General features: G+C 48.6%; 1 protein-coding gene across 15 annotated transcripts in view; it reads left to right on the top strand.

Annotated features, from left to right (window-relative positions):
* The window catches only part of ZNF536 (zinc finger protein 536), a 486,990-nt gene that overhangs the window by 143,124 nt on the left and 316,535 nt on the right, over nt 1–27,331 (top strand). For 2 of the 15 annotated variants that reach the window (XM_037991384.2, XM_007996188.3), the window contains exon 1: nt 7,289–7,533. The exons of 12 other annotated variants lie outside the window; for them this stretch is intronic. The gene's annotated coding sequence lies outside the window, so the exon portion shown is untranslated. Of the gene's footprint in view, nt 1–7,287; nt 7,534–27,331 lie in introns of those variants that run through there. One more of the 15 variants, XM_037991378.2, reaches the window with a different exon arrangement.

The following is a 27,331-nucleotide window of genomic DNA, read 5'->3' as shown; positions in this document are numbered from 1 at the left end:
CTTTTCCTTCCTGTCCCTGTACCTCCCCAAGCTTTCCTTCTCCCCTTCCCTGTCTGTTGTCTTTCTTCCCTCTTTCTTCTTCCCTCTCTCTCTCCTTTAGAAGGGAAGGGACTTGCTAGTTCTTGTTGCCCCTGCAAGAGGCAGGAGCAGCGGTTGCAGTTCTTTCTAGGAGTATTTCCTGCTTCCCACACAGCTTTGGTGGGGGGAAGATGCTGCCCAGGGAGGCCCTGGTGTGCTTGAACATACCATTGCCACTCCACGAATGCAGGCAAGGGCCATGAAGCCCACATCTGCCTCAGACAACCCAGCTGACCTCCAGGTCCCATGTAGCAAGGACTCCCGTGGAGGTAACCTTTCCAGGCACTCCCTGCAGGGCTCTCCAGGAGTGTGAGGGCTGACTCCTTAGCTCTAAGCTGGCCACTTCCAGCATTCCCACACCTTTTTTTTTTTTTTTTTGAGAGGGAGTCTTGCTCTGTTGCTCAGACTGGAGTGCGATCTCCGTTCACTGCAAGCTCCGCCTCCCAGGTTCACGCCATTCTCCTGCCTCAGCCTCCCTAGAAGCTGGGACTACAGGCGCCTGCCACCATGACCGGCTAATTTTTTTGTATTTTTTTGTATTTTCAGTAGAGACGGGGTTTCACCATGTTTGCCAGGATGGTCTCGATCTCCTGACCTCGTGATCTGCCCGCCTCAGCCTCCCACACCTAATTTTGGAGTTTTTCCAGACTGAGAACCATCTGCTTGTGGACTTTAATACTTTTTAAGTAGGCACACTTTTTCCCATAACATATTATATTTAACTTTGTCCTGAATAATAATAGCTATGAAATCTCTGGTTGAATTTGCCAGTTATGTATTTTTCATATCAAGTATCAAAATAATTATATAAGTCTTCATTTCTTAAAAAACAGGAGTTTCTCTGTGTATCATCTGAAATGTTGCTATGTGTCTGGTGATCTCTGTGCAACTTTGGGGCACTGTTTGGGATTTTCACATCCAGCCAGGTTCTTGGAATCTAGTGCAAGGAAGTCACCCCCCAGACCCCTGAGGAAGCCCCCCGCCAACTCCTCCAGCCCACAGCAAGTTCTCCTCTGTCTTCATGGTCCTTCCCTTTGAATCCCTAATTGCCATTTAATCATGTGCTGCTCTGGTCACATCTGACAACACTGTGAGCGGCTGCTGGGCAATGCTTTCTGGCTCTGTCACTTTCCCTTCTAAATTGCAAGACTCTTGAGAGTGGGCACCATGTTCTTCCATGTCAGCCAAAGTGCCCGATCAATTGAGCTAGCTGTCAGTCTGTCTATCTATCTATTATCTACCTGTCTGTCATATCTATCTATCTATCTATCTATCTACTTCCTTCCTTCCTTCCTTCCTTCCTTTCTCCTTCCTTCCCTCCTTCCCTCTCTCTCGATCTATCATCTTATCTGTCAATCTGTCTATGTATTTATCGTCTCTCTATATATGGATAGATCTATTTATCTTTCTTCCTGTCTAGATCTATTTATCATTTGTCCATTAGCTATCTATCTGTCTGTCTATCTATCTATCTATCTATCTATCTATCTATCTATCTATCAATCATCTATTCGTTTATCCCGTGTTTTCCCTTTCCCCTCCCTCTCTTCTCTCTTTCATCCTACTTGATGGGCCAGGTACTGTTTTTGGCCCTGAGAATGTAGCAGAGAACAAAACAGCCGCAGTCCCTGCCCTCTTGTAGCTGACATTCCAGTTGGAGGAGTCAGGCAATAAATACACAAATACTATTATATAGGAAGAAGCCGGAACACCATTTGTTAGGGTAAATGCCACACCAAGTGTTTAAACAGGAGGATCTGAAGCTGAGGGACTGAGGGCTGACTGAGACTGAGTGATAAGGGAAGGCCCTTTGGGACACTGAGTCCCATGAGGATGGCAGCACCTGGACAGAGGGCACAGAAGGTGTAAAGGCCCCAAGGCAGCGACAGGCTGGATGAGTTTGAGGAGCAGAAAGAAAATGCAATAAAAGGATGACACTTATTTGGTTTCAACTTCCACAAGGGTCAGTTTTTCCATTTCTCACTTGCTAGGGGCAGTGGCTCCTTTTCCATGGAAGAAAGTCTGACCCCTCACCTCTGAAAGCCTCTCTACCACATCCCTTCTGCTGGGGTGCTTGGGATGCTCCGTGCTGTTCCCTTGCAGGGTTGGAGGGCGGGAGGGGAGCGTGCCATGGTGAGGCCACCGCTGACATGCTAATATTTCATTTTAATCTTGAGTGCCAGGTTACTTCCTGAATGAAGTGTCTCAGACAAAGCTCTAACTTACATGAAATAAAAGAGTTTAATGCTAATTACACATCATCTGACTACCGAAGCCATATTTATTGATGGTCTAAAAACACCATTGAGGTGGACGGACTGGGGATCTGTCTTGGCTAGAAATGCACCTGGAGTCCCTTTAGACTCATTTGCGGTTCACACCTACACGCCCCACGCATGGCAAAGCCCAGGGCATGTGGACGTGGAGTGCGGGGAGCTGGAGTGATCCCTTTGGCTTTCTCTACCAGGTGAGTAGATCAGAGCCTTCAACGCACATTTCATTCAGGAGGTCTGGGGTGGAGCCCGAGCTGCTCACTTTTAACCAGCCCCCGGGAAGTGCTGGTGATGCTGGTCCTGTGGCAGCGGCGCAATGAGACATGAGAGTCTGGAATAGCCAAGGGGTGAGCACGCTCTGATCTTGCTTGGCTCCTGGCCACAGATCACAGGGAATGACACCCACGAGTAGAGCCTTGCACTTCACTGTCTTGCCTACCACCTCAGTCTCTCCCTTCTCCTTTTCCTCCTTCCGGTGCCCCAGTCCTTCCTCCTGCACCTTCCCATGTTGGCTTTGCTGTGGTCTCTCCAAGGCTAAGCACAGCGTTTCCTCACACTTGTTAAAGTATCCATTGCACAGCTGGACTACCATCTCCCACCCCTTGCCTTGGTTCTGGTTGTCTGAGCTTCATGCCTGGTCTCCCCACCTAGACTGAGCCACTCAAGGGCAGAGCCTCTGTCCCTCCCTGCTACTCCTGTCCCTCCTGGGTTCCCAGATTCTTCTTGTCATGACAAGGAGGAAGCATATATTTCCCCACCCTCTGCAAGGAGAGACTCACAGAAGGCAGAGCTTGCTGTAGCAGCCACATGTTGATTGAACGTGGTGGGGTAGGGCCTGAAACACAAGTCGTGTTCTTCCAGTCCATCCTCCAGCTTCTCCTTAGCGTATCTTCTTTTGACCATGTCTTTCCTTTCCTCTCATCAGCATTCTCTGAATGGCGCAGACTACGGCTGCAAAACTCTTGTTACCCAATGTGAAGTGTTACCAAATCCTCTCCCTCCATCTGTCTACACAGAAACCTCACTACCTCACTTGCCTTTGCCCTTTGCAACTGAAGCCACTTTTGTGCTCTCTGGTGGCCACACGGACGTCCCACTGATGGGCCTGCAAGGGCAACAGCATTTCCATCAGTGGCTGAGGTTGTGACCACTTGGCGAAGGCACCCTGGTGGTTGTCCATGGGGAATGTGGGTTTCATGTTGCTAGAGCTTTGGATTTTTCAAGCAAAAGCAGGAATCTCTATTTTTACATGAAACTCAACAAGTTGATGACCCTTACATATCTTTTCTTAAATTGCCACGTGAGCCACACAAGTTATGAGTGGGTGGAATTCAGCGAGCAGACCTCAAGGTGTGGCCTCTGGTAAACCAACTGTAGGGAGGATTCCATGGATTCGACAGGGGAGAAGCTCACCGGGTCCGAGGGAGGGGACTGGTGGAGGCTGGGTCCTCAGCAGCGCCCCTTGCTTGGTGAAGGAGCATCACATGGAAAGGGCTTTGAGGACCCAGGAGCCATTTTACAAGTGTAGACCCTGATGTGGCTCTCAGGCCTCAGGAAAACTCATTCTTCATACCAGCTTGTCTGTAGCCCACCTATAATTAGCATCTGAAATGTCTAAATGAACTGCCTGATCCAGTAAATTTAGCAAACTTGTTGTGAAGTGTTACCAAATCGTCTCCCTCCAACTGTCCACACAGACGCCGCACTACCTTGCTTGCCTTTGCTCTTTGGAACTGAGGCGCTTACGTGCGCTGTCTGGCAGCCATGCAGACCTCCCATTTATGTGATCTATAATGAGTTTATTAGTGTTTCACTGCCTTGTTGCTATTAAGTTTTATCAGTTTCAGCTTCAAGAGCTGAAAGGTTAAATTTTCAATAGAGTTTTTGCAAAGTTTAAGTGGGATTAGGATTGTTAAAAATACGTCCAAATGGTGGAAACATGTATTTGGTTTGATGATACTATTTCTGCCCACTCGAGGATTTTGATCTCTTATTTATAAATGTAACACTTTTCTGAAAACCAGAATGGTAGCACAGGGCTCGGATTTTCTTTTTGCAAATGAAACATGAATGCATTAAATGTGGAGGATCACATTGAAGCTGTGTCAATTGAGTCCGACCCGTCTGCGATTGTGCAGTCTGGATGTTGCTGTCACTGTCCCAGGGTGTGGTTATGACTGGCTGTTGCTCTGACCTGGCAAATAAACATTGTAAAGGAAAAGACAAAATTCTTCTGCAGATTGCAAAGGAATGAATTATGACATTATTTTCTCCCTGTACCATAAGATAAGCAGGTTCTCCTCTGAAAATACGTGTGCCTAATTGAATATTATTAACCTGGGTCTGTTCTGTAATTCTTGAGCAATTTTTTTTTTTTTTTTTTTTTTTAGAAGGAAACCAACTCAGGAGTTTCTTCAGTGGCTGCAATCAGAATAAAGTGGTTCCACTTTTAGGTTAAGAGAAAAAAAAAAAACAGTAATAGGCTGAGCTGCTATTATGGAAACTTTATTATTATTGGTACATAAGCTAGCTGGGGGTTTAAGCACAGAGCAGTTGGATAATTTAGCTAGCTCCTGGATCCAATTAAAAAAAATCTATGTTGTGTCCACAGTGGGGGGATGGCCATCGCTGAGAAAGCACTCTAACGTGGATGGTGACACACCTGTAGCATTCTCTTGGTTATGTGCAGTTTGGGATGCAGAATGCTCTAAATCCTCTCATTACTGCCTTAGAGAAGGCAGACACTTCAAGCAGTTCTCCATTTCTCTGAGATTACCAGTTAAACTCGTTAAAAAGCAACTATGGCTCGTTCACTCAATTGGCTGTTGGGAAGATTTCCGTGTTCTTTAGCAATGGTGACAGCGTGGCTTTGATTAGTGGAGTGCTATACTTTTTAGGGGAGACCTTTTCTAACTTAATTTATGACTCTGGTTGAATGGCGTCTGTGCTGGGGTATTACGTATTTCCCCAACTATTGTACCTGATGTCAATAAAGGTGCATTTAGGGAAATTTGAACTGAAACCCCAGGGTGTTTTTGTTCTTTGGGGAAGCAATGCACCATACACATTTTGAGCTTGAGCCAACACCCTCCCCTGACCGTGATTGCAAATTACTATAGAATGTATAGATTGCTGATGGAACACCATTTGAGGAAACCTGTATTTTATAGAATGTCACTTTTATGCACAATCCAGGCAAAACAGAATGAAAAAAAAAAACTAAAACAGTGGACAGTATTCTCTTGCATGAAGATTATGACAAAAAATGTTATAAAAATCAAGCTCTAAATATGGCTTTTTATTTAATCATTATTACATCAATCATCAATATCAATACTTAACAGCAAGCGGATAACGTAGCCAGTAGGTGAAACAGCTATTAAAAAGTGTAAAAAAATGATTAATTAGGTACGGGGGGTATTAATGCCCTCCAATTATTAAATGATAAGTATGTATTTTTGAAAGTGTTTGTTTTTAATAATCAACTGTAATATTAGTTTGCAAAAACATAATTGCTTCTTAATTTTGCATTTTAGCTTCTTTGTGCCGGGTACAAAGGTAGTATATTTCTGTAGTTATTGTTTGCAGCACTCCGTGTAAAAAATCACGTTCATTTCAAGAAGCTGTTATGGTATTGATTGTGGTAAAGACTTCCATTAACTGACCAATCTAAATCTCATAAGTGATGTCAGGATAGTTATGCATTTGCTTGGTTCAAGTATTCAGCCATTATGTTAGAATGCAGGCAGTGTCTGAATATGGCTGTTAAATTATTTCTAAATACCGAACCAGAACAGCTTAACAGTTCTGCAGTTTGAGACTGACACAAAAATGACAATCTGCCACCTCTTTGTTTTTTAAATATTAACGCTGTATTGGGATAGTATTTTTGGAGTAAAAACCTGTAGCACGAGAGGATAAGTGACATAAACAAAGGCAGCTGGGCTTCATGAAATAATGGAACAATGAGACCCTTGCAGCCGCTCTCATCACTCCAGTATGTTAATTAGCATTCTGTTGTGGCCGCAACACTGAAAACATGTAATCTGTATTGGTGTACAGTACAGCTGTGAACACACATTCTTTTTTGTGAGTCCCTGGAGTTAGCCTTGCCATTGGCATATGCGTTTGGGCCAAAAGTCAAGCCATCACCACTAAAATAGCACACCATAGCAGCAAAATGTCATTTGTCTTTTCTTGTTTTTTTTTTTTTTCTCCCTTCAATGCCACATGCTATCCAGTGATGTAATCTAGTATCACTGCATCTGCCTCCCTGCTCTATTTTTGCAGGAGGGTATCTGGATATCTGTTGGGGAAAGGAGGGGGCATTGCCAGCCAGCAGGAGATGGAAAAGGCAGTGGCCCCAAAAGGGTCAAATTAGAAAATAAATTATTTCTCTTTGCATTATATGTTTAAATGCATATATAGAGAATATATATATGTGTATGCATATGTGTGTGTATATATAGAGAGAATATATATACATTGAAGAATCTATGCATTTAATATCTGCCACCTTTTTGCATAGATTCTTCCTTATGTATCATGAAACTAGAATCTACTTCTTGTTTTCGTAGGGTGAAAGAAGGGCAGTTAATTTCAGCACCAAGGCTTGGAGGAAATGAGACCTAAGAAAAAAGAATCAGAGTAAACTTTACCCTTATTTATCATTTCTATTTAGAACAGGGTTGACAGTGTTTCATGGATGTACTTAGGATGGGATTGGCTCTTCCCATTTCAGAGCTGACAAAACTGAGACTGAGGCATGGTCCAAAGATGGGCCCTAATTGCAGGGCCTTTCTGGCCTCTGTCTGCAGAGAGAGAGTGAAAACAATCGGTCATTTTGAGGGAAAGGAGTTAGCACCAGTGAGCAGAGGCAGTTAGTGGCTGGGAGCAGTGACTCCAGCCTTTAGAGGCAGGACTCAGAAAGGCCTCTCTTGTGTGATTTTGCTGCTCACACGTGGCCTGCTGGGAGCCGCCCCTGGTACTGCCGGGGGACATAGCCCTGGGATCTTGCTGAGGCCACCTTTGGAACAGGGGAGGTGAGTCTGGAGAAGAGAGTTTCCACGTTGTCGTCGTAGGATCTGGACTCAAGTGATCAAAACCTTGCTTGGACTTTTACCTGATGAAGTTTGGCTTGAAAAGTGAAAATGGTTCCATTTCCATTTTCCCTGTTCTCAAGGTAATTCAGCTTTCTTTGTGTGTGCATGAGTGTGTGCGAGTGTGTGTGAGTGTGTGTTCGTGCAGTCTCCCTAGCATAGAATACCCACACACGCACACATCTACACACAGACACGCGCATACTCATGCATGTACTCTTGTTCATGAAGTACACACCCTTTTGCAAAATAATTTTTGAATAAAACTTCTAGCCCTTTAAATTTATTATAATTTAGAAAGGGACCATCCGATGGTTTACGACTTTTCCTATATTTCCTACATTAATTCTCTCCATTACCCGCACCCTCCATCTAATCTGACTGTACCAAAAGATTTGAAAACAAAGCAAAAACACCAGCCAAACAAACAGAACAACCCACCTGCCTCTAAAGTAACTTTCAGACTCCCTGGGCAAAGCTTCTTCTTGTCTCTTTCTGAAAGATGAGCATGAATTCTGAGCTCCAGATTTTGCTTTTACTCTGTCTCCAACCTAATTGAAAAATTACCCCACCACACAAAGAAAACTCCGCATCGGGATCACCATGTTGATCCGATTGGGTACTGCTTTTTGACTTTAGAGAAATCAGATTGTCTGGCGATTTGGTGACATGCTTGAATGTCCACCTGGGAGCAGACTAGGTTAAAGGTTAATAGCACTTGTTCTTCCCCCCCACCCCCCGCCCCCACCACCTGTTTTTTTTTAAACTCCAGTAGAACGGAACTCTTCCCCACTGGCCAGGCCCTCATCCTGAATCCCTTGCCTAGCCCGGAGGTCTTCTGAGAGATCTCTGTTGGTACCTTTCCCTGGACTTGTCCCTGTGAGATATGGCAGGGCTGACACTGAGATTTTAGTTCTGTTGTTCTTTTTTTTTTCCCCCTAGAAATTCACACCCCCCACCCCTTGGTTAATGGCTCTTTAAATATTGAAATGCCTGGAAAAACAAAACAAAATAAAATAAAACGCAGCCTGTCAAAGAAATAAGAACAACAACAACAAAAATGTTGGTATCTTTTAGAATCTGTCTTCCTAGTGGTAAAAGTATATAATTAATAGGAGAATTTTCCTCCAGATGTGGCTATACTATAATAGAGCCTTATAAATGCTACAGAAAGAAAAATTGCTTGGAACGAAGGCGTCCTCAATGAGAGCACACCTGGGTCTGACAAAGATTGCATTTAGGGACTGCTGTGCTATCACAACGCAGAGAAAGACCAAGTCTCTGGGAGCAGCTGGAGAGAAAGCCCCGGCAAATCTGCATGCAAATAGCAGCACATTGTTAACTTAATCAGATGCCGAGGAAAGATGTGCCAGAATTCCAGGATGATCTACACACACGGAGGAGGAACGGCCTGAGCTGCAGTGGGCGCCGGGGCCAGGGTGGGCCTCCGCAAGGTGCACGCGGCCCGGCCCCAGTCCTAGGGCCCCAGCCCACCCGCCGCCCGCCTGTTTTCCGGGCCTGCAGTCGATTCACCACATAATGCCTGATTCGCTCTTTGCAAAGATAGAAACGATAGAGCGTATTTCAATGGGATGGAAGCTTTATTATTATTATTTTTTAATGGTGATATAGGTATGGGCATTATTTCGCCTGACTCCGTAACTCCAATTAAATAATATTTCTGCTTAAATATCCGGGTGCATGAAGATAAGAAATATTGCCCTGGAGTGTATAAAGAAAGATTTTTTTTTTCAATAAGAAAAGTAGCTCTCTATAGATTGAAGTGCTAAGTATAAATTGCACCTTAAGAAGAGGTGGAAGACACCTGTTATTTATATTTTATATTAATATTAATGGAAATATATATATCTTAAATCTCCATCTTTTAGTCTAGCACCATAAAAAATATAAAGTAATACTATTTAATCACCCACAGCTTAATAGTGCCTTAGTTGTTTACTGCCGTTGCACTAATTGCTCTGTACTAATGTGTTTTTCTGTGATATCCAGTAGTGCTAAGAGAACAGAGATCCATAACCAATTAAATATAGTGTTTTTTATGTTAAAAATATATCTGGTGAGGAATAGAAACCGCCCTGAAGAAAGGCGCCTTGGCACCGCCTCGGTGCCCACCAGAAAGTGCCCGGATTGCCTCTTTTGCGCAAAGACAAAAGGGGTAATTTTTTTGGCAAGAAAACAAATCCAAGGAAAACACAACAAACTGAATGTTTTTTTTTTTTCCTTTCCCTCCTGCAACTTCTCGGACTGTCTCTGCCCTCTCTCCTCCAGAGAGGGCGAGTTTCATCCTGGAGGGAGGCCGGGAAAGCTGCGAGGCCACCCCCAGCCGGCGCCCGGGCGGATTGCGAGTCCCCGCGGGTCGGGCCGGGGGAGCCGAGGCTGGCCCCCCGCCCAGGCTGGGGCGCCTGCCGCCCGCGAGTCGGAAGAGCGCCCCATTCACGAGCAGGCAGCCCTGGCAGAGGGTTAATTGAGGATCATTGTTGTTGGTTCCAGGGGGAGCGAAGTGCCTGGAGATCGGGCGCGCGGGCGCGGCTCTGGGAGCGGGGGAAGGTGAGGGGAAATGGGACATAATGGCATTAATAATCATTACCAAAGACTGTGGGAGTAACAAAGGAATGCGTCTCCGAGACGCCGCCCAGCCCCGGGGTGTTTTCCGGCGCGGTAGCGGTGCAGGAACGCGAGCCCGGCCGCCTAGCCGCCCGCCGCCTGCGTTCGTTGGCGCGGCGCCCGGCGGTAGTGCCACCCCGAGGCCGAGCGCTGCCCCCGCCGGCCCGCGGCTGCCAGCCGGCCCTGCCCGCGCCCGGGCCCCGCGAGCGGCCGCACTTCACCTTACGGAGGGGAGATAATGAGATCAATTAGAGGCGCCGTCACCGCGCCGGAGACAGCTGCCGCCGCATAGTAATCACCGGCGGGCTGGGTGCGCGGGGGCTCCCCGCTACCTGCGCGCCGGCAGCTCCCACCAAGCGGCACCGACCTGGGCGCGTCCCCGGCCCCCAGCCCACTGCCCACAGCCACACCGCGCACCTTGCACCCTCCTTGCGCCTCTGCCGGGGAGCTCACCCCTTCCACTCGCACAGTGCGCTGCGGCCTGGGGAGTGGGAGGTCCCGGGACTTGGGTGTGTGTGTGTCTGTGTGGGGGTGGGGGTGGGTGTCCGCGTGTGCGCGTATGGGCAAGAGTGTACATGACGTGTGCCTGGAGATGGGCGAGTGCAGGCTGGAATGTGCCGGCGTGGCACGTGTGTGGGCCCAAATAGATGCACGTGTGACCACACGTATGTGTTTGTATTTGCACCTCGTGTGCCTGTGTGTTTGTATTTGAGTGCTTACAGGAATGTGGGTGGTGACTACCTGTATGTGGGTGCTATCTGCGCTTGTATGCGCATGTGTGTGCAGGCGCGTGTGTGTGTTAGGGATATGTGTAGATGTGCTTTACTGTGGCTGTGTGTGCTCATGTGCTTGTGCATGTGTGTTTGAGGCTTGTGTGCCTGGGTAGCGTCTGTGAGAGCCATGTGTATATCTGCATGGGTGATGAGTGTGTGTAATGTGTGTGGGTGCCCACTCCATGTGAGTGTGTGCCAATGTGTGTGCTTGATGTCTTGAGGGTAGGGACGGCTGCTGTAGCCCCCTCTCCCTCAGCCCCTCATCCTCTAGTGGCTCCATGGGTACCAAGGTTTCTTTGCCAGGCAGTTGTCCCTGAGGAAATTTCCAGTGCCCGGTCTCCCTGGTCCTTGCCTTGGCATCCCCTCTCCTCTAATCCCCGTACATGCCTTTGTTGCGGGTGATGGTGATGGTGGCTCTTGACCTCCATCTGTGTCTTTGCCCTGGTGTATTTGCCTTTGTTGGCTGGCCCTGTTCCACCCCTCAGAGGGCCATGATGTCTCTGACCTGGGCACGGAGGTGCCTTGCCATTTGCTCTACCCTAGTCCCCTGCCTCCCACTACTTATACCAGATAACGAGGCTGGAAACAGCCACCAGGGCCCTTGCAGACCCAGGATGGTGCAGCACCTGTCAATTTCACACATATAATCAGCACCCACTGGATACTCCATGGGGCTGGGCGGGGCTTCTGCTCACTTTCAGAAACAGAATAGGCCAGGGTCTGGAGAAGAGTGGGAAGCAGCTGTGGTGGGAGGGAGCTGCGGTGGGAGTGTCAGTGAGCTCAGGGCCTCTGCATGGGTTGTTTCCTGCCTGGAGGCACTTTTTTCCTGTGACTCTTGGCTCCACCGTGGGTTCTCTCTTCACATCCTCCCTGACACTCTACACATCTGGTGTTCCCATTCAGTCACTCATATTGTCCAATTGACTCCCTTGACTGCCGCCTGGCTCCCCGATTCAAGCACATGTACCTTCCCCCTCCCCAACCCCACCCCAAGGCCAGGACCTTACCTTCGGGTTCACTGCTGTGCCCAGCATCTGCCTGTTTCTGAGAACACAGTGGGTACAGCGGTGGATAGCCAACAGGTGTTTGCAGGCCTCTGCTACCTGGCTGCCCTGTGGGCTCACAGTCCATTAGGGGAGGCCGGCAGGCATGCTGGGCTAGGGACAAGGCCATCCTGACATGGTGGCCCTGGAAGGGGATGGAACTTCTTTGTCGTTGAGAGAGCTGATGTGGCCTGACACTGGGGCAAAGATGTGAAGGAGAAGGGATGGGGACAACTGACTCCAGACTTGCCCACTAGACTGAAGGCCCCATGAGGGCAGGAGCCTAGCTCAGGTTCTCAGGAAAGCTGGCAGCCCCTCTGGTCTCAGAGTCTTGGGATGTGGTGGGAGTCCTGGATGTTTCCTGCGTGAGCACAGCCCACACAACTCATTGTGTTACAGGACCCCACCACTTACCCAATGTTAGCCTTTGGGCCAGGGGTTTCCACACTACAGTCGCTTCTGTGGTCACCAGAAAGGTGTTACAGGAAAGAGGTCCCAATCCAGACCCCAGGAGAGGGTTCCTGGTTCTCACGCCAAGAAAGAATCAGGGCGAGTCCACAGTTGGAAGCAAAAGCAAGTTTATTAAGAAAGTAAAGTGGCGAAAGTACGGCTACTCATAGACAGAGTGGGGTGTTCCGGAAAGTAAGAAAAGGAATATGTCCACCCTAGGTCCAATGCTCATATATATAGGATATAAAAGATCATGGAGAGACATGCTCTGCTACAAGGGTTTGTGATACGGGAGTAATTTTCTTAATTACTATACTTTGCAAGAATCGATTTTATTACCTTTAAAGCAAAATTAGGAATGTCTTTGTTCTCAAGATACTGGGATATTAGGATACTCCCAAATCTGGGTCTGTTGAATAACCATTATCAATCTGCTCCCTTAACCGTAAACATCTAACATCTAGGAATACCTCACTTTTTGGGAATGCAGTCCAGCAGGTCTCAGCCTCATTTTACCCAGCTCCTATTCAAGATGGAGTTGCTCTGGTTCACATGCCTCTGACAGTTGGGCAGATTCTTTGTTGCCCAACAGGCTCCCAAGGCCACCCTCTCCAGCTGCTAGGAGTCTAATTTCAGCCCTGTCTCCTCAAGTCTTATGCCCCTGAACAAGTGATTTGGTCTTGCTAATGGTCTCAACATGGTCTGAGAGTCCATGTGCTGTCTTCCCTAATGCCAAAATGGACTTGGCAATGAGTGGAGGCTTCTTAGTCGCCCCAGCCTGGACGCCCTAACCAAGTTTGAGTCTTCTTTTTATGTTTTTTTTTAAAGACAGATTTTCACTCAGTCACCCAGGCTGGAATGAAGTGGCGCGATCTTGGCTCACTGCAACCTCTGCCTCACTGGTTCAAGCCATTCTCGTGCCTCAGCCTCCCAAGTAGCTGGGACTACGGGCATGAGCCACCACGCCTGGCTAGTTTTTGTATTTGTAGTAGAGATAGGGTTTTACCATGTTGGCTAGGCTGGTCTTGAACTCCTGACCTCAAGTGATCTGCCTGCCTTGACCTCCCAAAGTGGTGGGATTATGGGTGTGAGCCACCATGCCTGGCTAATTTTTATATTTTTAGTAGATGGGGTTTCACCGGGTTGGCCAGGTAGGTCTCGAACTCCTGTCACATTTCGGTCTTCTGACACATTCTAGTGGTGCTGAATTGGGGTGTTTTGGCTCCATCTGAGATGATGGGAACATCCCGGCTGCTCTTGGAAGTTCTGCCTTAGACCCAACTGCATCTCCCTTGAGGTCTCTGCCCTACATTGTCTTCTTTCCATCTGCATTGCTCCAGCCTAGGTCCTTTTTGCTCTAAAGGAGTGGGACAGGAACAAAAACTGGTGAACTTTCTAATAAGAAAGAAAAGCATGAAACCTGAGTGCCCATTAACAAGGTGGGAGACGGCTTGTCTCTGTTCTCGACCTCCCAAAGTTGTTCACTTCAAGTTTTGACCCCCTGAGGGCCTCCTGTGTGCGAAACACTGTGCCAGTGCTGGAGGGACAAAGGCGTGGGCCCCTGTCTCATCTCTCCCAAGGGACATTGGCAGGGATCTGGATTTCCCAGATTCCCAGGCGTGAGGAATGTGGGGAGAGGGTAACAGCTCCAGCCCTGTCCAATGCTTTGGCCCTGAAGATGGGCAGTTGGAAATAATGCATGTGCCGTCACCTTGAAAACCTTGGTCAAATATGGTTTGAGATATGAAAGTGATTATTGTTCTTATGTCCCAAATGTGATTGGTTTTGAAGTTTCTGTATTCTCCTGACTAGAGCTTTCCTGAAAATACCGCGGGAAGGTTTGAGTAAGGCGTCCCTCTCCCGCCTTTGTTTGTGAGGGTCCAGTTGGTCCTGGCCACTTCCTGAATGGCTCCTGTGTTGGGAGCTCCAGGCGAGGATGAGAAGGAGAGGCCAGCCTGAGTTCTGTGTTGCCCGGCATGATGACAGTGATGTGGTCTTGATTCTTTGCACGTCAATCATGGCTCCCAAGTCTGGCAAAATGGACTCCTGGCTGATGTCTTCTCCACTAAGCCTCTGCAACCCCAGTGCATCATGGGGGTATGTTGAATGCTTTCTGTGGGGTTGATTCCTGTCGCCATAAGGAGAATGGGGTGGGGCAGGGCTGTATCATCGTTGCCAGGAGATCTGACCAGTGGAAGAGGTGAAGGGTGGAGAGGATCATGGGTGAGGACCAGAAAAGGAGGAGTGGGGCTTGACGGTAGACAAGCGGAAGGGCTGGGGGGCGTGGTAGGCATGCAGGTGGGAGGTGGGAAGACGCCCAAGTGGGCTGCCCAGGGGTGGTGCAGGGTGGATGAAGGGAAGAGATGCCCTAGGTGGGAGTACTCATTCCACTGGCTGCAGGGGATGCTCTAAGGGGTGCTGATGCAGCTTCACAAAGCCACCGAGGCATGCCTGGGACCTATTGTGACTGCCCATCACTCAGGAGCTTTCTCCATGCCAGACACTGTGCTAAGCGCTCTACTTACCTTGCCTAATTTCATCTTCACTGGGGAAGTCCTGGGGACAGAGCTGAGGCTTTTGATCTGTGAATGAGAGAGCTCAGATTCAGAGGGGTAAACATTTGCCAGATGTCACAGAGCTGGCCAGTGATGGAGCAGGGACTTCTGAGCCCAGGCCACCACCGCTGAGGACACGGCCACTCTTTGTGTCTCCTGCACAGAGCAGCTCCAGCAGGGGGCTGAGCTGAAGACCCCAACAGAAGAAGTCAAGATAAAATATAGCCCAAGTCCTTCAGGGAGGGCCTTTTTGTGAAAACAGATTTTTTTTTTTTTTTTTTTTTTTGCCAGCAGTCAGCCTTTTGTACCATTTTCACATGGCCCAATTAGACAATTGCACCCCCTAATTAGCCAGCCTTAGACACTACTTGTTGCCTGCATAGAAATTCGCACATGGGGTTAAACGTTGGCAGGAAACTTCGTCCTTGCAAACGGGAGCCGTGGTGTCAGTGTTGGAGACAGGCCACCTTGCAGTGCGTGGCCCGGAACATGCTAAACCCAGCCAGGCCCATGAGCACCCCCAGAGAACCCACGGCTCAGCCCCGGGACGCTGTGAGACCACGTGAATCTGTTATCAGTGGCCAAAAAAGAGGGAAGACACAGAAGAGTCATAAATGTTAACTTTTTTAGCACTCTGTAATTCCAAAGTGATTCAACTGATTTGTTTCAAACTCTGCAGGAAAACCCAGCTGCGGCATCAGACATGAGCCCTCTGAGACCAGAAGGAATCTTTTGCCCTTTGATACTTAGCCTTAAGGCAGTGAGAGGGAAGATGCCGTGTTCTGATTTCCCTCGGAAGTGCAGCTTCCTGAGGGAGGGGTGTGTGGCATTTTCCAGAAGACTCAGGTCTGGCTGCTTCTCAGCAGGGAATGGTCCTGAGTCCACCCAGGTGCCCGATGCATGTTTCTTATTTATTTTAAAATAAATTTATTTATCTAAATTTATATATTGTTTACATATTTTTAAATTTTAATTTTAGAGACGGGGCTCACTCTGCCACCCAGGCTGGAGTGCGGCTATACAATCTCTCCTCACTGCAGCCTCCAACTCCTGAACTCAGGTGATCCTCTGGCCCCAGCCTCCTAAGTAGCTGGGACTACAGGCGTGCACCACCACACTCAGCAAATTTTTAAATATTTTTGTAGAGACATGGTCTCGCTATGTTGCCTAAGCTGGTCTTGAACTCCTGGCCTCAAGCCATCCTCATACTTCAGCCTTCCAAAGCACTGGGATTACAGATGTGAGCCACCACCATGCCTGGTCCATATGTATCTAATAATCAGCACAAATCATGCCCCCAGAGGGAGCTAGTATCTCTTGATTAGATCAACGCTCCTTTGCATCTCCTATGTGCCAGACACTGTGCTGGGAACTGGGTGACAGGCAAGGTCCTTGTTTAAATTATGGGGAGGGAGAAGGCAGGGGTGGATAGAGGCTACACAGTCACGCCATACATGAACAGGATTATTCCCACTGGGAAACAGTGGAATGTGGTAGGGACAGGATGCCTCATTCAGATGGGGTGGTCTTGGGAGGCCTCTCTAAGGAAGTGACGCTTGATCTGAGACTGACATGGGAAGATGGAACCAGGCTTCCAGACAGTGGGCTCTTGCAGGGCACAGGTCCTGAGGAGGGAACAGGCCTGGCACACTGGAGGATTTGGGGCTGGAGCATGAGGGACCAGGGAGGAGAGATGGGAAATTATGCCATAATGGCCCCAGGTCCCAGAGCCTTTGCACCATTGCAGGCTGGGGCAAGGGGATAACTCCAAGGGCCATGAGAAGCCTCGAAGGGTATGGATGCAGGGCCCTTGGTGGGGAACGTTGTAAACAGGCTTTCTTTCCATGGTAGGGGACAGTGCGAAGGACAGAAGTGTTCAGATTCTGTAGGGAGGTGGAGCTGACCTAAGTGATATATGTGGTCCTGTTTATTTCATCTCTTGGCTTGCATGTCCCCATCCCAATATCCTTAGAGTATCAATCGTTGCTAAATAAATTCCCATGAAGTTTACTTACAGGGGAAGCCAGCAAATAGTTCTTAATTTAAATTCTTGTTTTGGAAGAGAACAAGCTGGGAGAAGAGAATGCTTTCCATTCCCTGGTTTAAATCTCAATAAAAATGGCCATGTGAGACATTTTGGGTAAAAAGGACCTTCTTTGGCTCCCATTTTGGCTGATGTGTTCAGTTCCTTTCCACGGATTGCTACCTCCCCTCCCTGCTGCCCCCGCCTGCAAAGAGACGGCTCTGCATCCATGTCCCATTTCCGTGTTATGGCTAGTGACAGACATAGTTATTAGAAGAAAGTTGTCTGATTCGAATTAAGCATAAACATATCAGCTTAGTGGTCTGGACACCTTGTAATTCCTTGTGCGTCATCTGTGCAAAGCTCTTCTTTGATGGTTTGGCGAAGTTTCCGCGACTGCATGGTCTATCCAGTGCCCACCGTGCTTTTCCTCCAAGACATTTGGGTGGAAAATCCACAAAACAATAATAGATCAATACATTTAAATTAGAACTTTCAAAAATTCAATAATGGTATTTACAAATTAATAAAGCACTGTAAAGAAAATATCTGCACTTCTTTATTTAGGGATACAGTTAATTTTTTCATTGATTAAGCATTCTTTTGGACGGGATGTGGGCAGGGAATTTTTTTTTTTTCTAAGAAGGAAGTTCTGTGTGAAAACTAGAAGTATGTTTTTGGTCTCACTTGTAAGTTACTAATGCATCAGCCAGACGAAGGCTGATAGTGAAGGAAGGAAGTATGGCTTGGCTTGGCTTGGCAGAGGCTGCCGCAGCGGCAGAATCTACTGGATCCCATGTGATCTACATGGTTGTGATGAGGATGGAGGGAAGGGCAGGTGTACAAGTTCCTGAGGTGGGCGGCTCTGACTTCTGAAGCACAGAGGTGTTAACTGTGTGAAGGAAATTTGGTATAGGAAATCATCATTTAGTAAACATAAACCAAGGAGCTACTCTTCTTTGTGCAAAAGAATTTCCCATAGAAATCCTTAAAATTAGCCCAATAGTCTTGTACAATTAAAATCAAATATATTTCTTTTTCTCCCCCTAAAAACAACAAATGTGGCCCCGTGTGGTGGCCCACGCCTGCAGCCCAGAGCTTTGAAAGGCCAAGGTGGGCGGATCACCTGAGGTCGGGAGCTCGAAACCAGTCCAGTCAACATGGTGAAACCCAGTCTCTATTAAAAGTACAAAACTTAGCTGGGCATGGTGCTGGGCACCTGTAATCCCAGCTACTTGGGAGGCTGAGGCAGGATAATTGCTTGAACCTGGGAGGTGGAGGTTGCAGTGAGCTGAGACCCTGCCACTGCACTCCAACCTGGGCGGCAGAATGAGACTCTGTCTCAAAAACAAAGAAACAAAAAACAAAAAAACAAATGCAACTCAGGTTTTCAAGACTATGCCTTCTGTATCCAGGAAGGTAGATCTGTACCTTGCTAAGGTCTGGGGTCTGCCCAGTTTGGATGGTGAACACATTGAGTTGCTGACAAGTTCCAGGAGGCCCTGTGGAGGCAGCTGCACCCCACCAACCACTCTGCCAGCTGGATGTGGACACAGCCTGAACCACATACACACCTGCACGTCTGTGGCCCCAGAGCCTGCTGCTCACTTACTTCTCCGCTTTATCCTCTCTTCTGCCTGCCTCCCTCTCTTTCTTTTCTCTCTTTCTCTCTTTCTTTCTTTCTTTCTCTCTTTCTCTCTTTCTCTCTTTCTCTCTTTCTCTTTCTTTCTTTCTTTCTTTCTTTCTTTCTTTCTTTCTTTCTTTCTTTCTTTCTTTCTTTCTTTCTTTCTTTCTTCTTTTCTTTCTTCTTCCTTTCTTCTTTCTTCTTCCTTCCTTCCTTCCTTTCTTTCTTCCTTCCTCTTTCTTTTCTTCCTTCCTTCCTTCCTTCCTTTCCTTCCTTCCTTCCTTCCTTCCCTTCCTTCCTTCCTCCTTCTTCCCTCTTCCTCCTTTCCCTTCCTTCTCTTCCCTTCCTTCTCTCCTTCCCTTCCTTCTCTTTCTCTTCTCTTCTCTTTCTTTCTTCTTCTCTTTCTTTCTCTTCTTTCTTTCTTTCTTTTCTTTCTTTCTTTCTTTCTTTCTTTCTTTCTTCTTTCTTTCTTTCTTTCTTTCTTTCTTTCTTTCTTTCTTTCTTTCTTTCTTTCTTTCTTTCTTTCTCTTTCTTTCTTTTCCTTCCTTCCTTCCTTCCTTCCTCCCTTCATCCCTTCCTCCCTTTCTCTCTCTCTCTTTCCTTTCTTTCTTTTCCTTCCCTTCCTTGCCCTTCCTTCCTTTCTTTCTTTCCAAAAATATTGATTGAGGACCCATGGCAGACCACAGGCTGTTTTAATGCTGGGGGCCTGGTGGTGAAGAGGGGGTCAAAGCCAAGACCCTCTTGTGGATGCACTATCCCAGTGCAGTGGCACAAAGTGGACATCAGTGCTTTTCCTATTGAATGATGTCCTGGGTGGGACTATTGAATGATGTCCTGGGTGGGACCCTGCTTTGGTTGCATGGGACCTTCAGGCATGGATGTGGGTCTGGACACAGGATTCTTCTTCCTGCACTGCATGGAAACCAGAAACCCCTGTGAAGTATGATGGTCAAAGGTCATCCACTTCTTGCACCCTGAGGGTGGGGAGAGGAGGAATGGCTTGGAATAGGAGTACCCAGATGGTGTTTAGAAAATACGTGTTCAGCCAGGCATGGTGGCTCACACCTGTAATCTCAGTGCTTTGGGAGACAAAGGTGGGAGGATTGCTTAAGGCCAGGAGTTTGAGACTAGCCTGGGCAACAGAGCAAGACACAATCTCTACAAAAAGAAGAAGAATTAGCCAGGCATGGTGGCGTAGCCTGTAGTCCCAGCTACTCAGGAGGCTGAGGTGGGAGGATCCCTTGAGCCCAGGCGGTTGAGGCTGCAGTGTGATCACATCACTGCACTCCAGCCTGGGTGAAAGAGCGAGATCTTGTCTCTACAACAACAACAAAAAAAAGCGAACAAAAAACCCAGCTCCACCTCCCATTGGTTGCCAGTCCTTGTTACCTGCAGGATAAAGGTCTAACACCTGGACTTGATATTTGAGGCCTTCCCTGTAGCAGCCTCCCCAGGCATCCTTCTCTTTCATTCAGGGGAGGAAGGGCCTTTCCAGGAGCAGGAGCAGCCCTGAAACTGGGTGGAAATGGACATGAGGAAGGAAGAGCCGGTGGTGGAGTTTGTCTAGCAACCGCCCAGAGACTGAGAGTGGCAATGACCCGGTGAGGGTCAGTGTGGGTTGTGGTGGCTGAAGTGGGACCAGGGGCCACCTGCCTGGGGCTCGGGTGCCCTGGGAAGCAGTGCTGGTTGCACTGGGGGGACAGCTGCCTGATGGGTGTCTCCCAGGGTAACTTGTCTGTTACCCTGGTTGCAGTGCTGCCTCTTTTCTCCTGGAGCTCCTGACCGTCCTCTGTGGTCTTGTCATTGCTCTTCCCTGCTCCATGCCTGCCAGTTCCAGTCCTTGTCACCTGCAGGATAAAGGTTAATATCCGGACTTGACATTCAAGGCGTCTCCCCCGGCATCCTTCTCCTTCTTCCAGACCCTGCATGACAAGCTGCCATCTCCCAGGGAAAGGGCAGGACACACCTGTCCACCCCTGTGTCTTGGCTTTTATTATTCCTTCTATCCATATTCCACCTACTTCTCCCCAGCTTTTCAGACTTGAGGGTTCACCCCAGGTGCAACTCTGCCTCTGTCATGAAATCTCCTGTCTTCTGAAATCTGCATGTAGGCACTGCCTGGAGGTCCCTTCAGTGACGCTGCTTTGGGTCCCCAGCTGGGTGGCGCTATGGCCCCATAGAGCATACGGTGCTTAGTGGGACCCCGTGGAGATATCCGAAGGAGTGGCAGTGCCTGGATCACTGAGCTGGCAGACGGACATCAGGGATCACGTGGCAATGTCCATCTGTCTCACTCCTAACTCAAACTTTAATTTAAAAAAATGTGGCCCATTTTTTAAAATGTGGCCCAGCATTCCGATGTCAGCTGGAGTTGCATCCCAGGCCCCTCGATACTGGTCCCATTCTACCTTCCCAGCTTCATCTCAGGCAACATCCTCCCATCCCCCAGCTCTTTGCCTATGCTGTCTTAGAAAGCCAGCCATTTTTCTCCTTCACCTCCATTCCAGAAAACTCCTATGCATCCTACAAGAGCCAACTGAAAACTCACCTCACTACAGAAGCCAATTCTCACGCTGCTCGGAGTGGAGTTAGTCCCTCACTCAGGTTGAGCTTTCATCTCTGTTACCTGTGACTCTTCCAACCATGTTATTGTCTCTCTACTGTCTCTCTTTATGAATGTCTGCCCCTCCTGTCTCTTATCTCCTTTTTTGAGATAGGGTCTCACTCTGTTACCGAGGCTGGAGTGTAGTGGTGTGCTCATGGGTTACCGAAGACTCGGCATCTCTGGGCTCCCACCTCAGCCTCTCAAGTAGCTGGTACTACAGGTGCATGCCACCATGCCTGGCTATATTTTAAATTTTTGGTAGAGAGGGGGTCTCAGTATGTTCCCCAGGCTGTTCTTGAACTCCTGGGCTCAAAAATGTTGCGATTATAGGCGTGAGCCATGATGTCTGGCCTCTTCTCTCTTCTGACATGTAGTGGGTCTTTGGTCCACATTTGCCAACCTCAATATTTGTAGATCCCTAGGGCAGGGCCTGGTGTACAGCCAGGGCTATAGGTATTAGGTATTTATTTGTGGCTCTCAGGAACCGACTTTTGGTGAAAGACGCTTGGAAATTAGCCCTGCATCTCACAGAACACTTCTATTATAGTGGAAACAGCGGCAGTGCTTGTCTGTGGGTCGCTGGCATGGACAGCAGGGGACCGCTTCCGAGGACTTATCCAAAGCCACAGCCTATCAGCAGTTTTTAAGATAACGTGTTGACATCTGTGTGTTTAAGATTCTGATAAAAAGATGCTAGAGGAAGCAATGTGCAGGCGAGAGTCGGTCTGTTTGATGTGTGATTGAAGTGTCAGTGGAGACACACAGAGAAAAGGTGGTTGGTCAAAGATGAAGCACTGTTTTCATGTTGAAGATCTGCCCTCACTCATGGGCTCCAATGTCCCGTGAGAACCTGTCCGGGCCTCAATATGGTACCAGAGGGAGGCCTGGATGTGGGGAGAAAGGCAGGTGCTTAGCTGGTACTTGCAAAGGAAAATTTGCAAAAGGGGCTGTCACAGAGCTGTTGCCAGTTGCCGCCTGACGAATCTTGCTCTGAGCAGGATCGTGTGGACCCGAGACTTCTGTAGCCCCTGTTTGCTATGGGCTGGGCCCCAAAGACCCCATTCAGGGAGACTGATGCAGGGGCCATGCTTGAGAGATGCCCGGAACCTGCCCTCCCATGGTCGGCAGCGGTGAGGGACCCACTGCCTCTTTCCAAGCCATTTATTGCCACTTACCACGGGCTTGGCTTACATCTGCTGCTGAGAGCAGAGCGATCCCAATTTGGAAGCCGTGGAGGCCGTTTTTCACCCACACTGACATAAGCCATGACTCTCGAAGCTGATGACACACTTGAGATAAGGTCAAATGCTCAACAGAAAGGGACATTTGTTGCTTAATCCCTGTTTGCAGAGAGGCTGCAGACACTAATGGCTGGAGGGATATGTGGTCCTTGTCCCCAGGGGACCTGGCTGGAAGGCAGGGCCCTCTCCACTCCATCGTGTGGAAACTACTTACTCGACTGCACAGGATATCAGGGAAGAGGCTTGGAAAATCCAGCCTAGAGAGGGGACTTGGACCCTGCTTAAGGGAAGGGAATGGGGAGTGTTCTCGAGATGCAGGTGTGAGGGCTGTTTGGTCAGTGGGCTTTGGGTCCTGGAGGGGGCTGTGTGATGAGCCAGGCACCAGCTGGGCATCTGTGTGGATAGGATGGTTGGTAGGTGTCTTCCTCCTGCTTCCCATGTCATCTCCTGTGGCTCTAAGATTTTGAGGTCAGGTTTCGAGGCTGTAAGAGGTGCTGATTTGGTCAGGATGTAAGTACTGGCAGAAACAGGAAGGGAAAAGAAAAGACAGGGGCATGTCTGTGAGATTTCCCGGGCGAGTGAATCAGAATGAATGGTGGCCTACTTCAGTCAACCTGGGTTAAGATAAAGAAGCCCACAGATCACCCAGGCCTGGGACCTCCGTGAAAGTATCCATGTGGATTTCCTCACTGGGTCTTGGGTGCTGTTGAGAGAGGTCATGTGACTCTGCCTAAATCAAGTTAGATCTCCCTACAATGACGGATGCTCGGTGGGGTTAGGCAGGGGGCTTGGAGGCACCCTCCGGAACCCTTAATGGGGGTGTCCCTGCTCCTCCAGCCATTGAGACCACTTTGTAGGGCTTATCTCCCCAGCTCTCATGGTCCACTGGAAGGTGGGAGTTCCACTCCACAGAGACCACTCAGCTGTGGCCATGCCCGGGACTTGCCATCCAGGTGCAGACCGCTCCACGATCGCCTTCTCCCTCCTGTGCTTGGCAGGGCTTCTTCAACTTCTTCACTTGGGGGAATTTTCCAGGGTAATCCAGTGTTGTAGGTCTAAACCCTCACGGTGTTTTCTTGCATGCCAAGGCTGTTGGGAGAAGCTGAATGTGCTGTTATCAAGAGAACAGTTCTTTAGAAACAAATACTGTGATTTTCAGAGTTAGGATGGAGTGTAAGATTTTTTTTTTCCTGGTTAATTTATAGTAGTCAATGGGAAGATCACTTTCCAGGCTTAAAAATCGTGTGCTGGGCCCTTCTAGATCTTATTCAGACAGCTGGCAATGGCCATTTATGTAGGGTGAGCTGACCAACTACAGGGGGCTCTATTTCCTGCAAGTCTCCCCTACAAAGCAAGTGTAGCCCCTTCAGGAGGTGTAAAGGCTTGAGGACCTGTGGGGAAGGAGGGAGTCCCACGTCCCACCTCTCTTGATGCACCAGGCTCCTCCTACCATGAGCCAGAGAACACAAGACTGAGTGTCAGGGCTGCCTGTTTCCTTTCCTTGGGTGTGGGACCCCCCCCCAGTGTGGGTTCACCCAGTCCGCACGTGTTCCATGAGCCTCCACGAAGCCCAGGCCTGGTTCGCCAATTCTCAAGTAGAGCTCTGGCTTGCGCAGCTCTTCTACTCAAAGGGGGTTTTCAGAAGGCCAATCATGTGGTTGGTGATACTCGTGTATGGGGTACACCTGGGGAGAGGTTTCCTGGGAGGGTGAACACTTGCATAGAGGGTCATCTTAGTGACCTCGAAAAATCTAGCAACCATAGATGGGACCTTGCCTCTCCTCTACTCTGGACACGAGACCCTTGTAAAGAAGATTCCATTTTTGCCCTAGACGCATGCTCCTCACCCATGGATTTTAAAAAAATCTTGTCCATGCTGCACAGCTCAGAAATCTCTTAACCTGTCCAGTACAGATACGACTAGTAATGATTTGTCCCCAGGGGCTATGTTATGGTGACACTCATCATGGGCCATTCTCTGCCTTTCTCATTCCTGAGAAAGTTCTAGACTGGGCTAAGCCAAGGCCAAAACTAGAACCCTTGAAGGTGCTGGCCCAGAAAATGTCCTTTGGGTGAAGTGATGGTGCCCTCGGCTCCTGAATCCCAGCAGATTCTCTTTCTAGGGACTCCATTTCTGTCCCGCCCAATGGGGTCCCGCTGACCCAAGCAGATAGCAGAGAGCTGCTGTGGGCCCCTCCAGCTCCCCATCTTCCAGAAGGGTCACTTGGCTGCTGAGTGTCGTGCAGTGACATTTTCCAACTTAAGCTGTAAAGGTCTCTAGAAAAAGATTTTTTTCCAGCAGAATTAGAGAGGAAAGAAGGCTTGCCAGGCCCCATGGCACACTGTTTCTGATACGTTTTTCGTAAGGTTTCTCAAATGGTGACTGGGATCCCAACTCCTCCCAGGGGATTCCCTCCCTCCAAGATATCTCAGTAGATATTCAGTGGGAGACCTCAAAGGTGTTCAAGGAAGGACTCCATCTCCATCGAGGCAGCTGCTGTGCAGGGGAAGGTTTACTCCTCCCTCAGCACTTGCTGTCACCTGAATCTACTTCCTAGGGTTTAGCCGCATGAGGGCTGAGGTAGTGTTGAGTAGAGAGAAGAGGAGAGAAACCTGCTAATTTGCTTTTTTTCCTTTACTTTAATCTTTAGTTCAGCTGCCCTTAGTATAAGCTGGAACTTATAAAATAGAAAAAAATGCTAGGGACTTCTCTTCTTTCTCTGTTAATAAGCTCGCACATTGAAAAAGGTCTGGGTGAGAAGAAAAGGAAGCCCAAGTGAGAGTAGCATTAAATAAAACTCTTTAGGGTGAGGCGGGATCGGGGTGGCAGGCAGCTGCAGGGGAGTTTCATTGCTAGAAAGTGGTAGACCACTGGAGTTGAACTCTCCAAAGGGAAAGGCTGGAGGGGCTGAAGTTTATACCAGGGCTACAGGCTCCCCAGCCCCTATGCCGGTCGCCACTTGGCCATACCAATCTTTCTAGCCAGGCTCTTTGAGAGCAAATCCCACATTCTGCAGGAGATCTGGAAATCCAGTCTTCTTTAGGTCTGAAGGTGCTTTTGTTTCCAAATCTATCAGGGCCTGGAGTGTCCTTTGTATCCCTTAGAAACATTCCATGCAAAGTCAGGGATCCCCACTGGCAGGGCAGGAGGCAGGCAGCCCTGTGAGCTTTCTGGAGGATTCTAATCAAGTGACTGGGAGGCCGGAGCTCTTGGCATCACTGCCAGCCCCCACTCCCATGTTTACACTCAGCCCCCGTTGGCACCAATAGGGATCTCAAACCCAGCCTGGGACCTTGGGAGCATCTATTCCAATGTCAGAATAAACAGAAATCCCCACTTGAGAGTGTTATGAATCTTCTCAACACAGCAGTTTATAAACCTCAGGGGCTGCATGCCCTTGAATGCTGGCAGCGTTAATATTTATTCACTAGGGACCAAGTTTTGCCTGCAGAAGCCCATGCTGGGTGCCTGGAAATCCTCCTGTGATCAGAGCCAGAGGCAGAGTCCCAGCCCTTGCACTGCACATACCTGGGAAGGTGGTTAGGAGCAGGCCTGGAATCCCCCCAACACGGTTGAATCACTCACTGACACTTTGTCCCTAGGGAATTCCAAAACACAAGCGCACAGGATGTCTTACCCATTTCTGATCCCAGGTCCAAAGGGCCTACCTCCTGCTCCACATCTGTCCCAGTAGACTTGACTTTGAACTGCTTTTGTTGGCTGGGTGCGGTGGTGCACACCTGTAATCCCAGCACTTTGGAAGGCCGAGGTGGGTCAATCACCTGAGGTCGGGAGTTTGAGACTGGTCTGACCAACATGGTGAAACCCCATCTCTACTAAACACAAATAATTAGCCGGGCATGGTGGTGCATGCCTGTAATCTCAGTTACTTGGGAGGCTGAGGCAAGAGAATCTCTTGAACCCGGGAGGCAGAGGTTGCAGTGAGCTGAGATCGTGTCATTGCACTCCAGCCTGGGCAACAAGAGCGAAACTCCATCTCAAAAAACAAACAAACAACAAAAAAACTGCTTTTGTTCAGGGTGAACCTTATTCTTAGTGCTTAATTGTAAAGAATGATAAAGTCCAGGATAGAACACAGAGTGATCTGAGAAAGACCAGGAGAAAGAGAGAGAAAGATAAAGGTACACACGGAAAAAGAAAAACTTGCTTTCAAATTCGCTGACAAACAGCATCTTCCACCAAACTTTCTCTTGTTCTGATTGTAACTCCCAGCCACCACCCCTTAGCTGACTGTCTTTGAATTATAATTGCCTCTCAAACTCCTGGTACTGTAACCTTAAACCTTGTAATTGTGCCCCAGGACAAATCAGTATTAATTTAGCTGATACAGTATGTATTAGACAGCTCTCTAGCCTCCACTTTGAATAAGGATTTCCGTGCCCCGCCTCCCCCAAAAAAGTGTATTTTAGGAGTGACGGAGCAAGTGTGCATGGATTCTAGGTTGCGATTCTCGGCTGTCCAGAGCTGGAAGCCGGAGGAGAGGGGAGGTGCTCAGCTTCCATGACTCTGTGGGGAGAAGGGAGTGTCTGCTCTTCCACAGCCCTGGGAGGACTCTCAGCCACACCCTCTCCCTTGGGAATTCCAGTCCTTCCTAGGGGAGGCCCAGTGCTCTCATAGGTCTCCTCTAGAATTTGCAGGAAACCAGTAGGAAACCACAGATCCCCTGGGGTGAGAGAGGTAGGGACAGAAATATTGTGCAGATGAATCTAAAATACGAAGGGAGGGTAGGAGCAGCCGCCAAAAGGATTTCATTAAGGAGACCACAGAATTTAGCCTTATGAAGTTCACGCCCACGTGGAGACAACGCCAGGGTAGCCAGAGAAGGGTTGGAAGGCCTGGGATGTAGAACCCATGCCCTGCACCACCTCCTGGCAGCAATTATCTGCGGTTATCTGGTTACTCCGAGCTGCCAACTCCTGA

Source organism: Chlorocebus sabaeus, chromosome 6, assembly GCF_047675955.1.
Source record: "Chlorocebus sabaeus isolate Y175 chromosome 6, mChlSab1.0.hap1, whole genome shotgun sequence".
NCBI lineage: Eukaryota > Metazoa > Chordata > Mammalia > Primates > Cercopithecidae > Chlorocebus > Chlorocebus sabaeus.
Note: the sequence above shows the minus strand (reverse complement) of the source record. Positions and strands in the feature narration are given on the sequence as shown.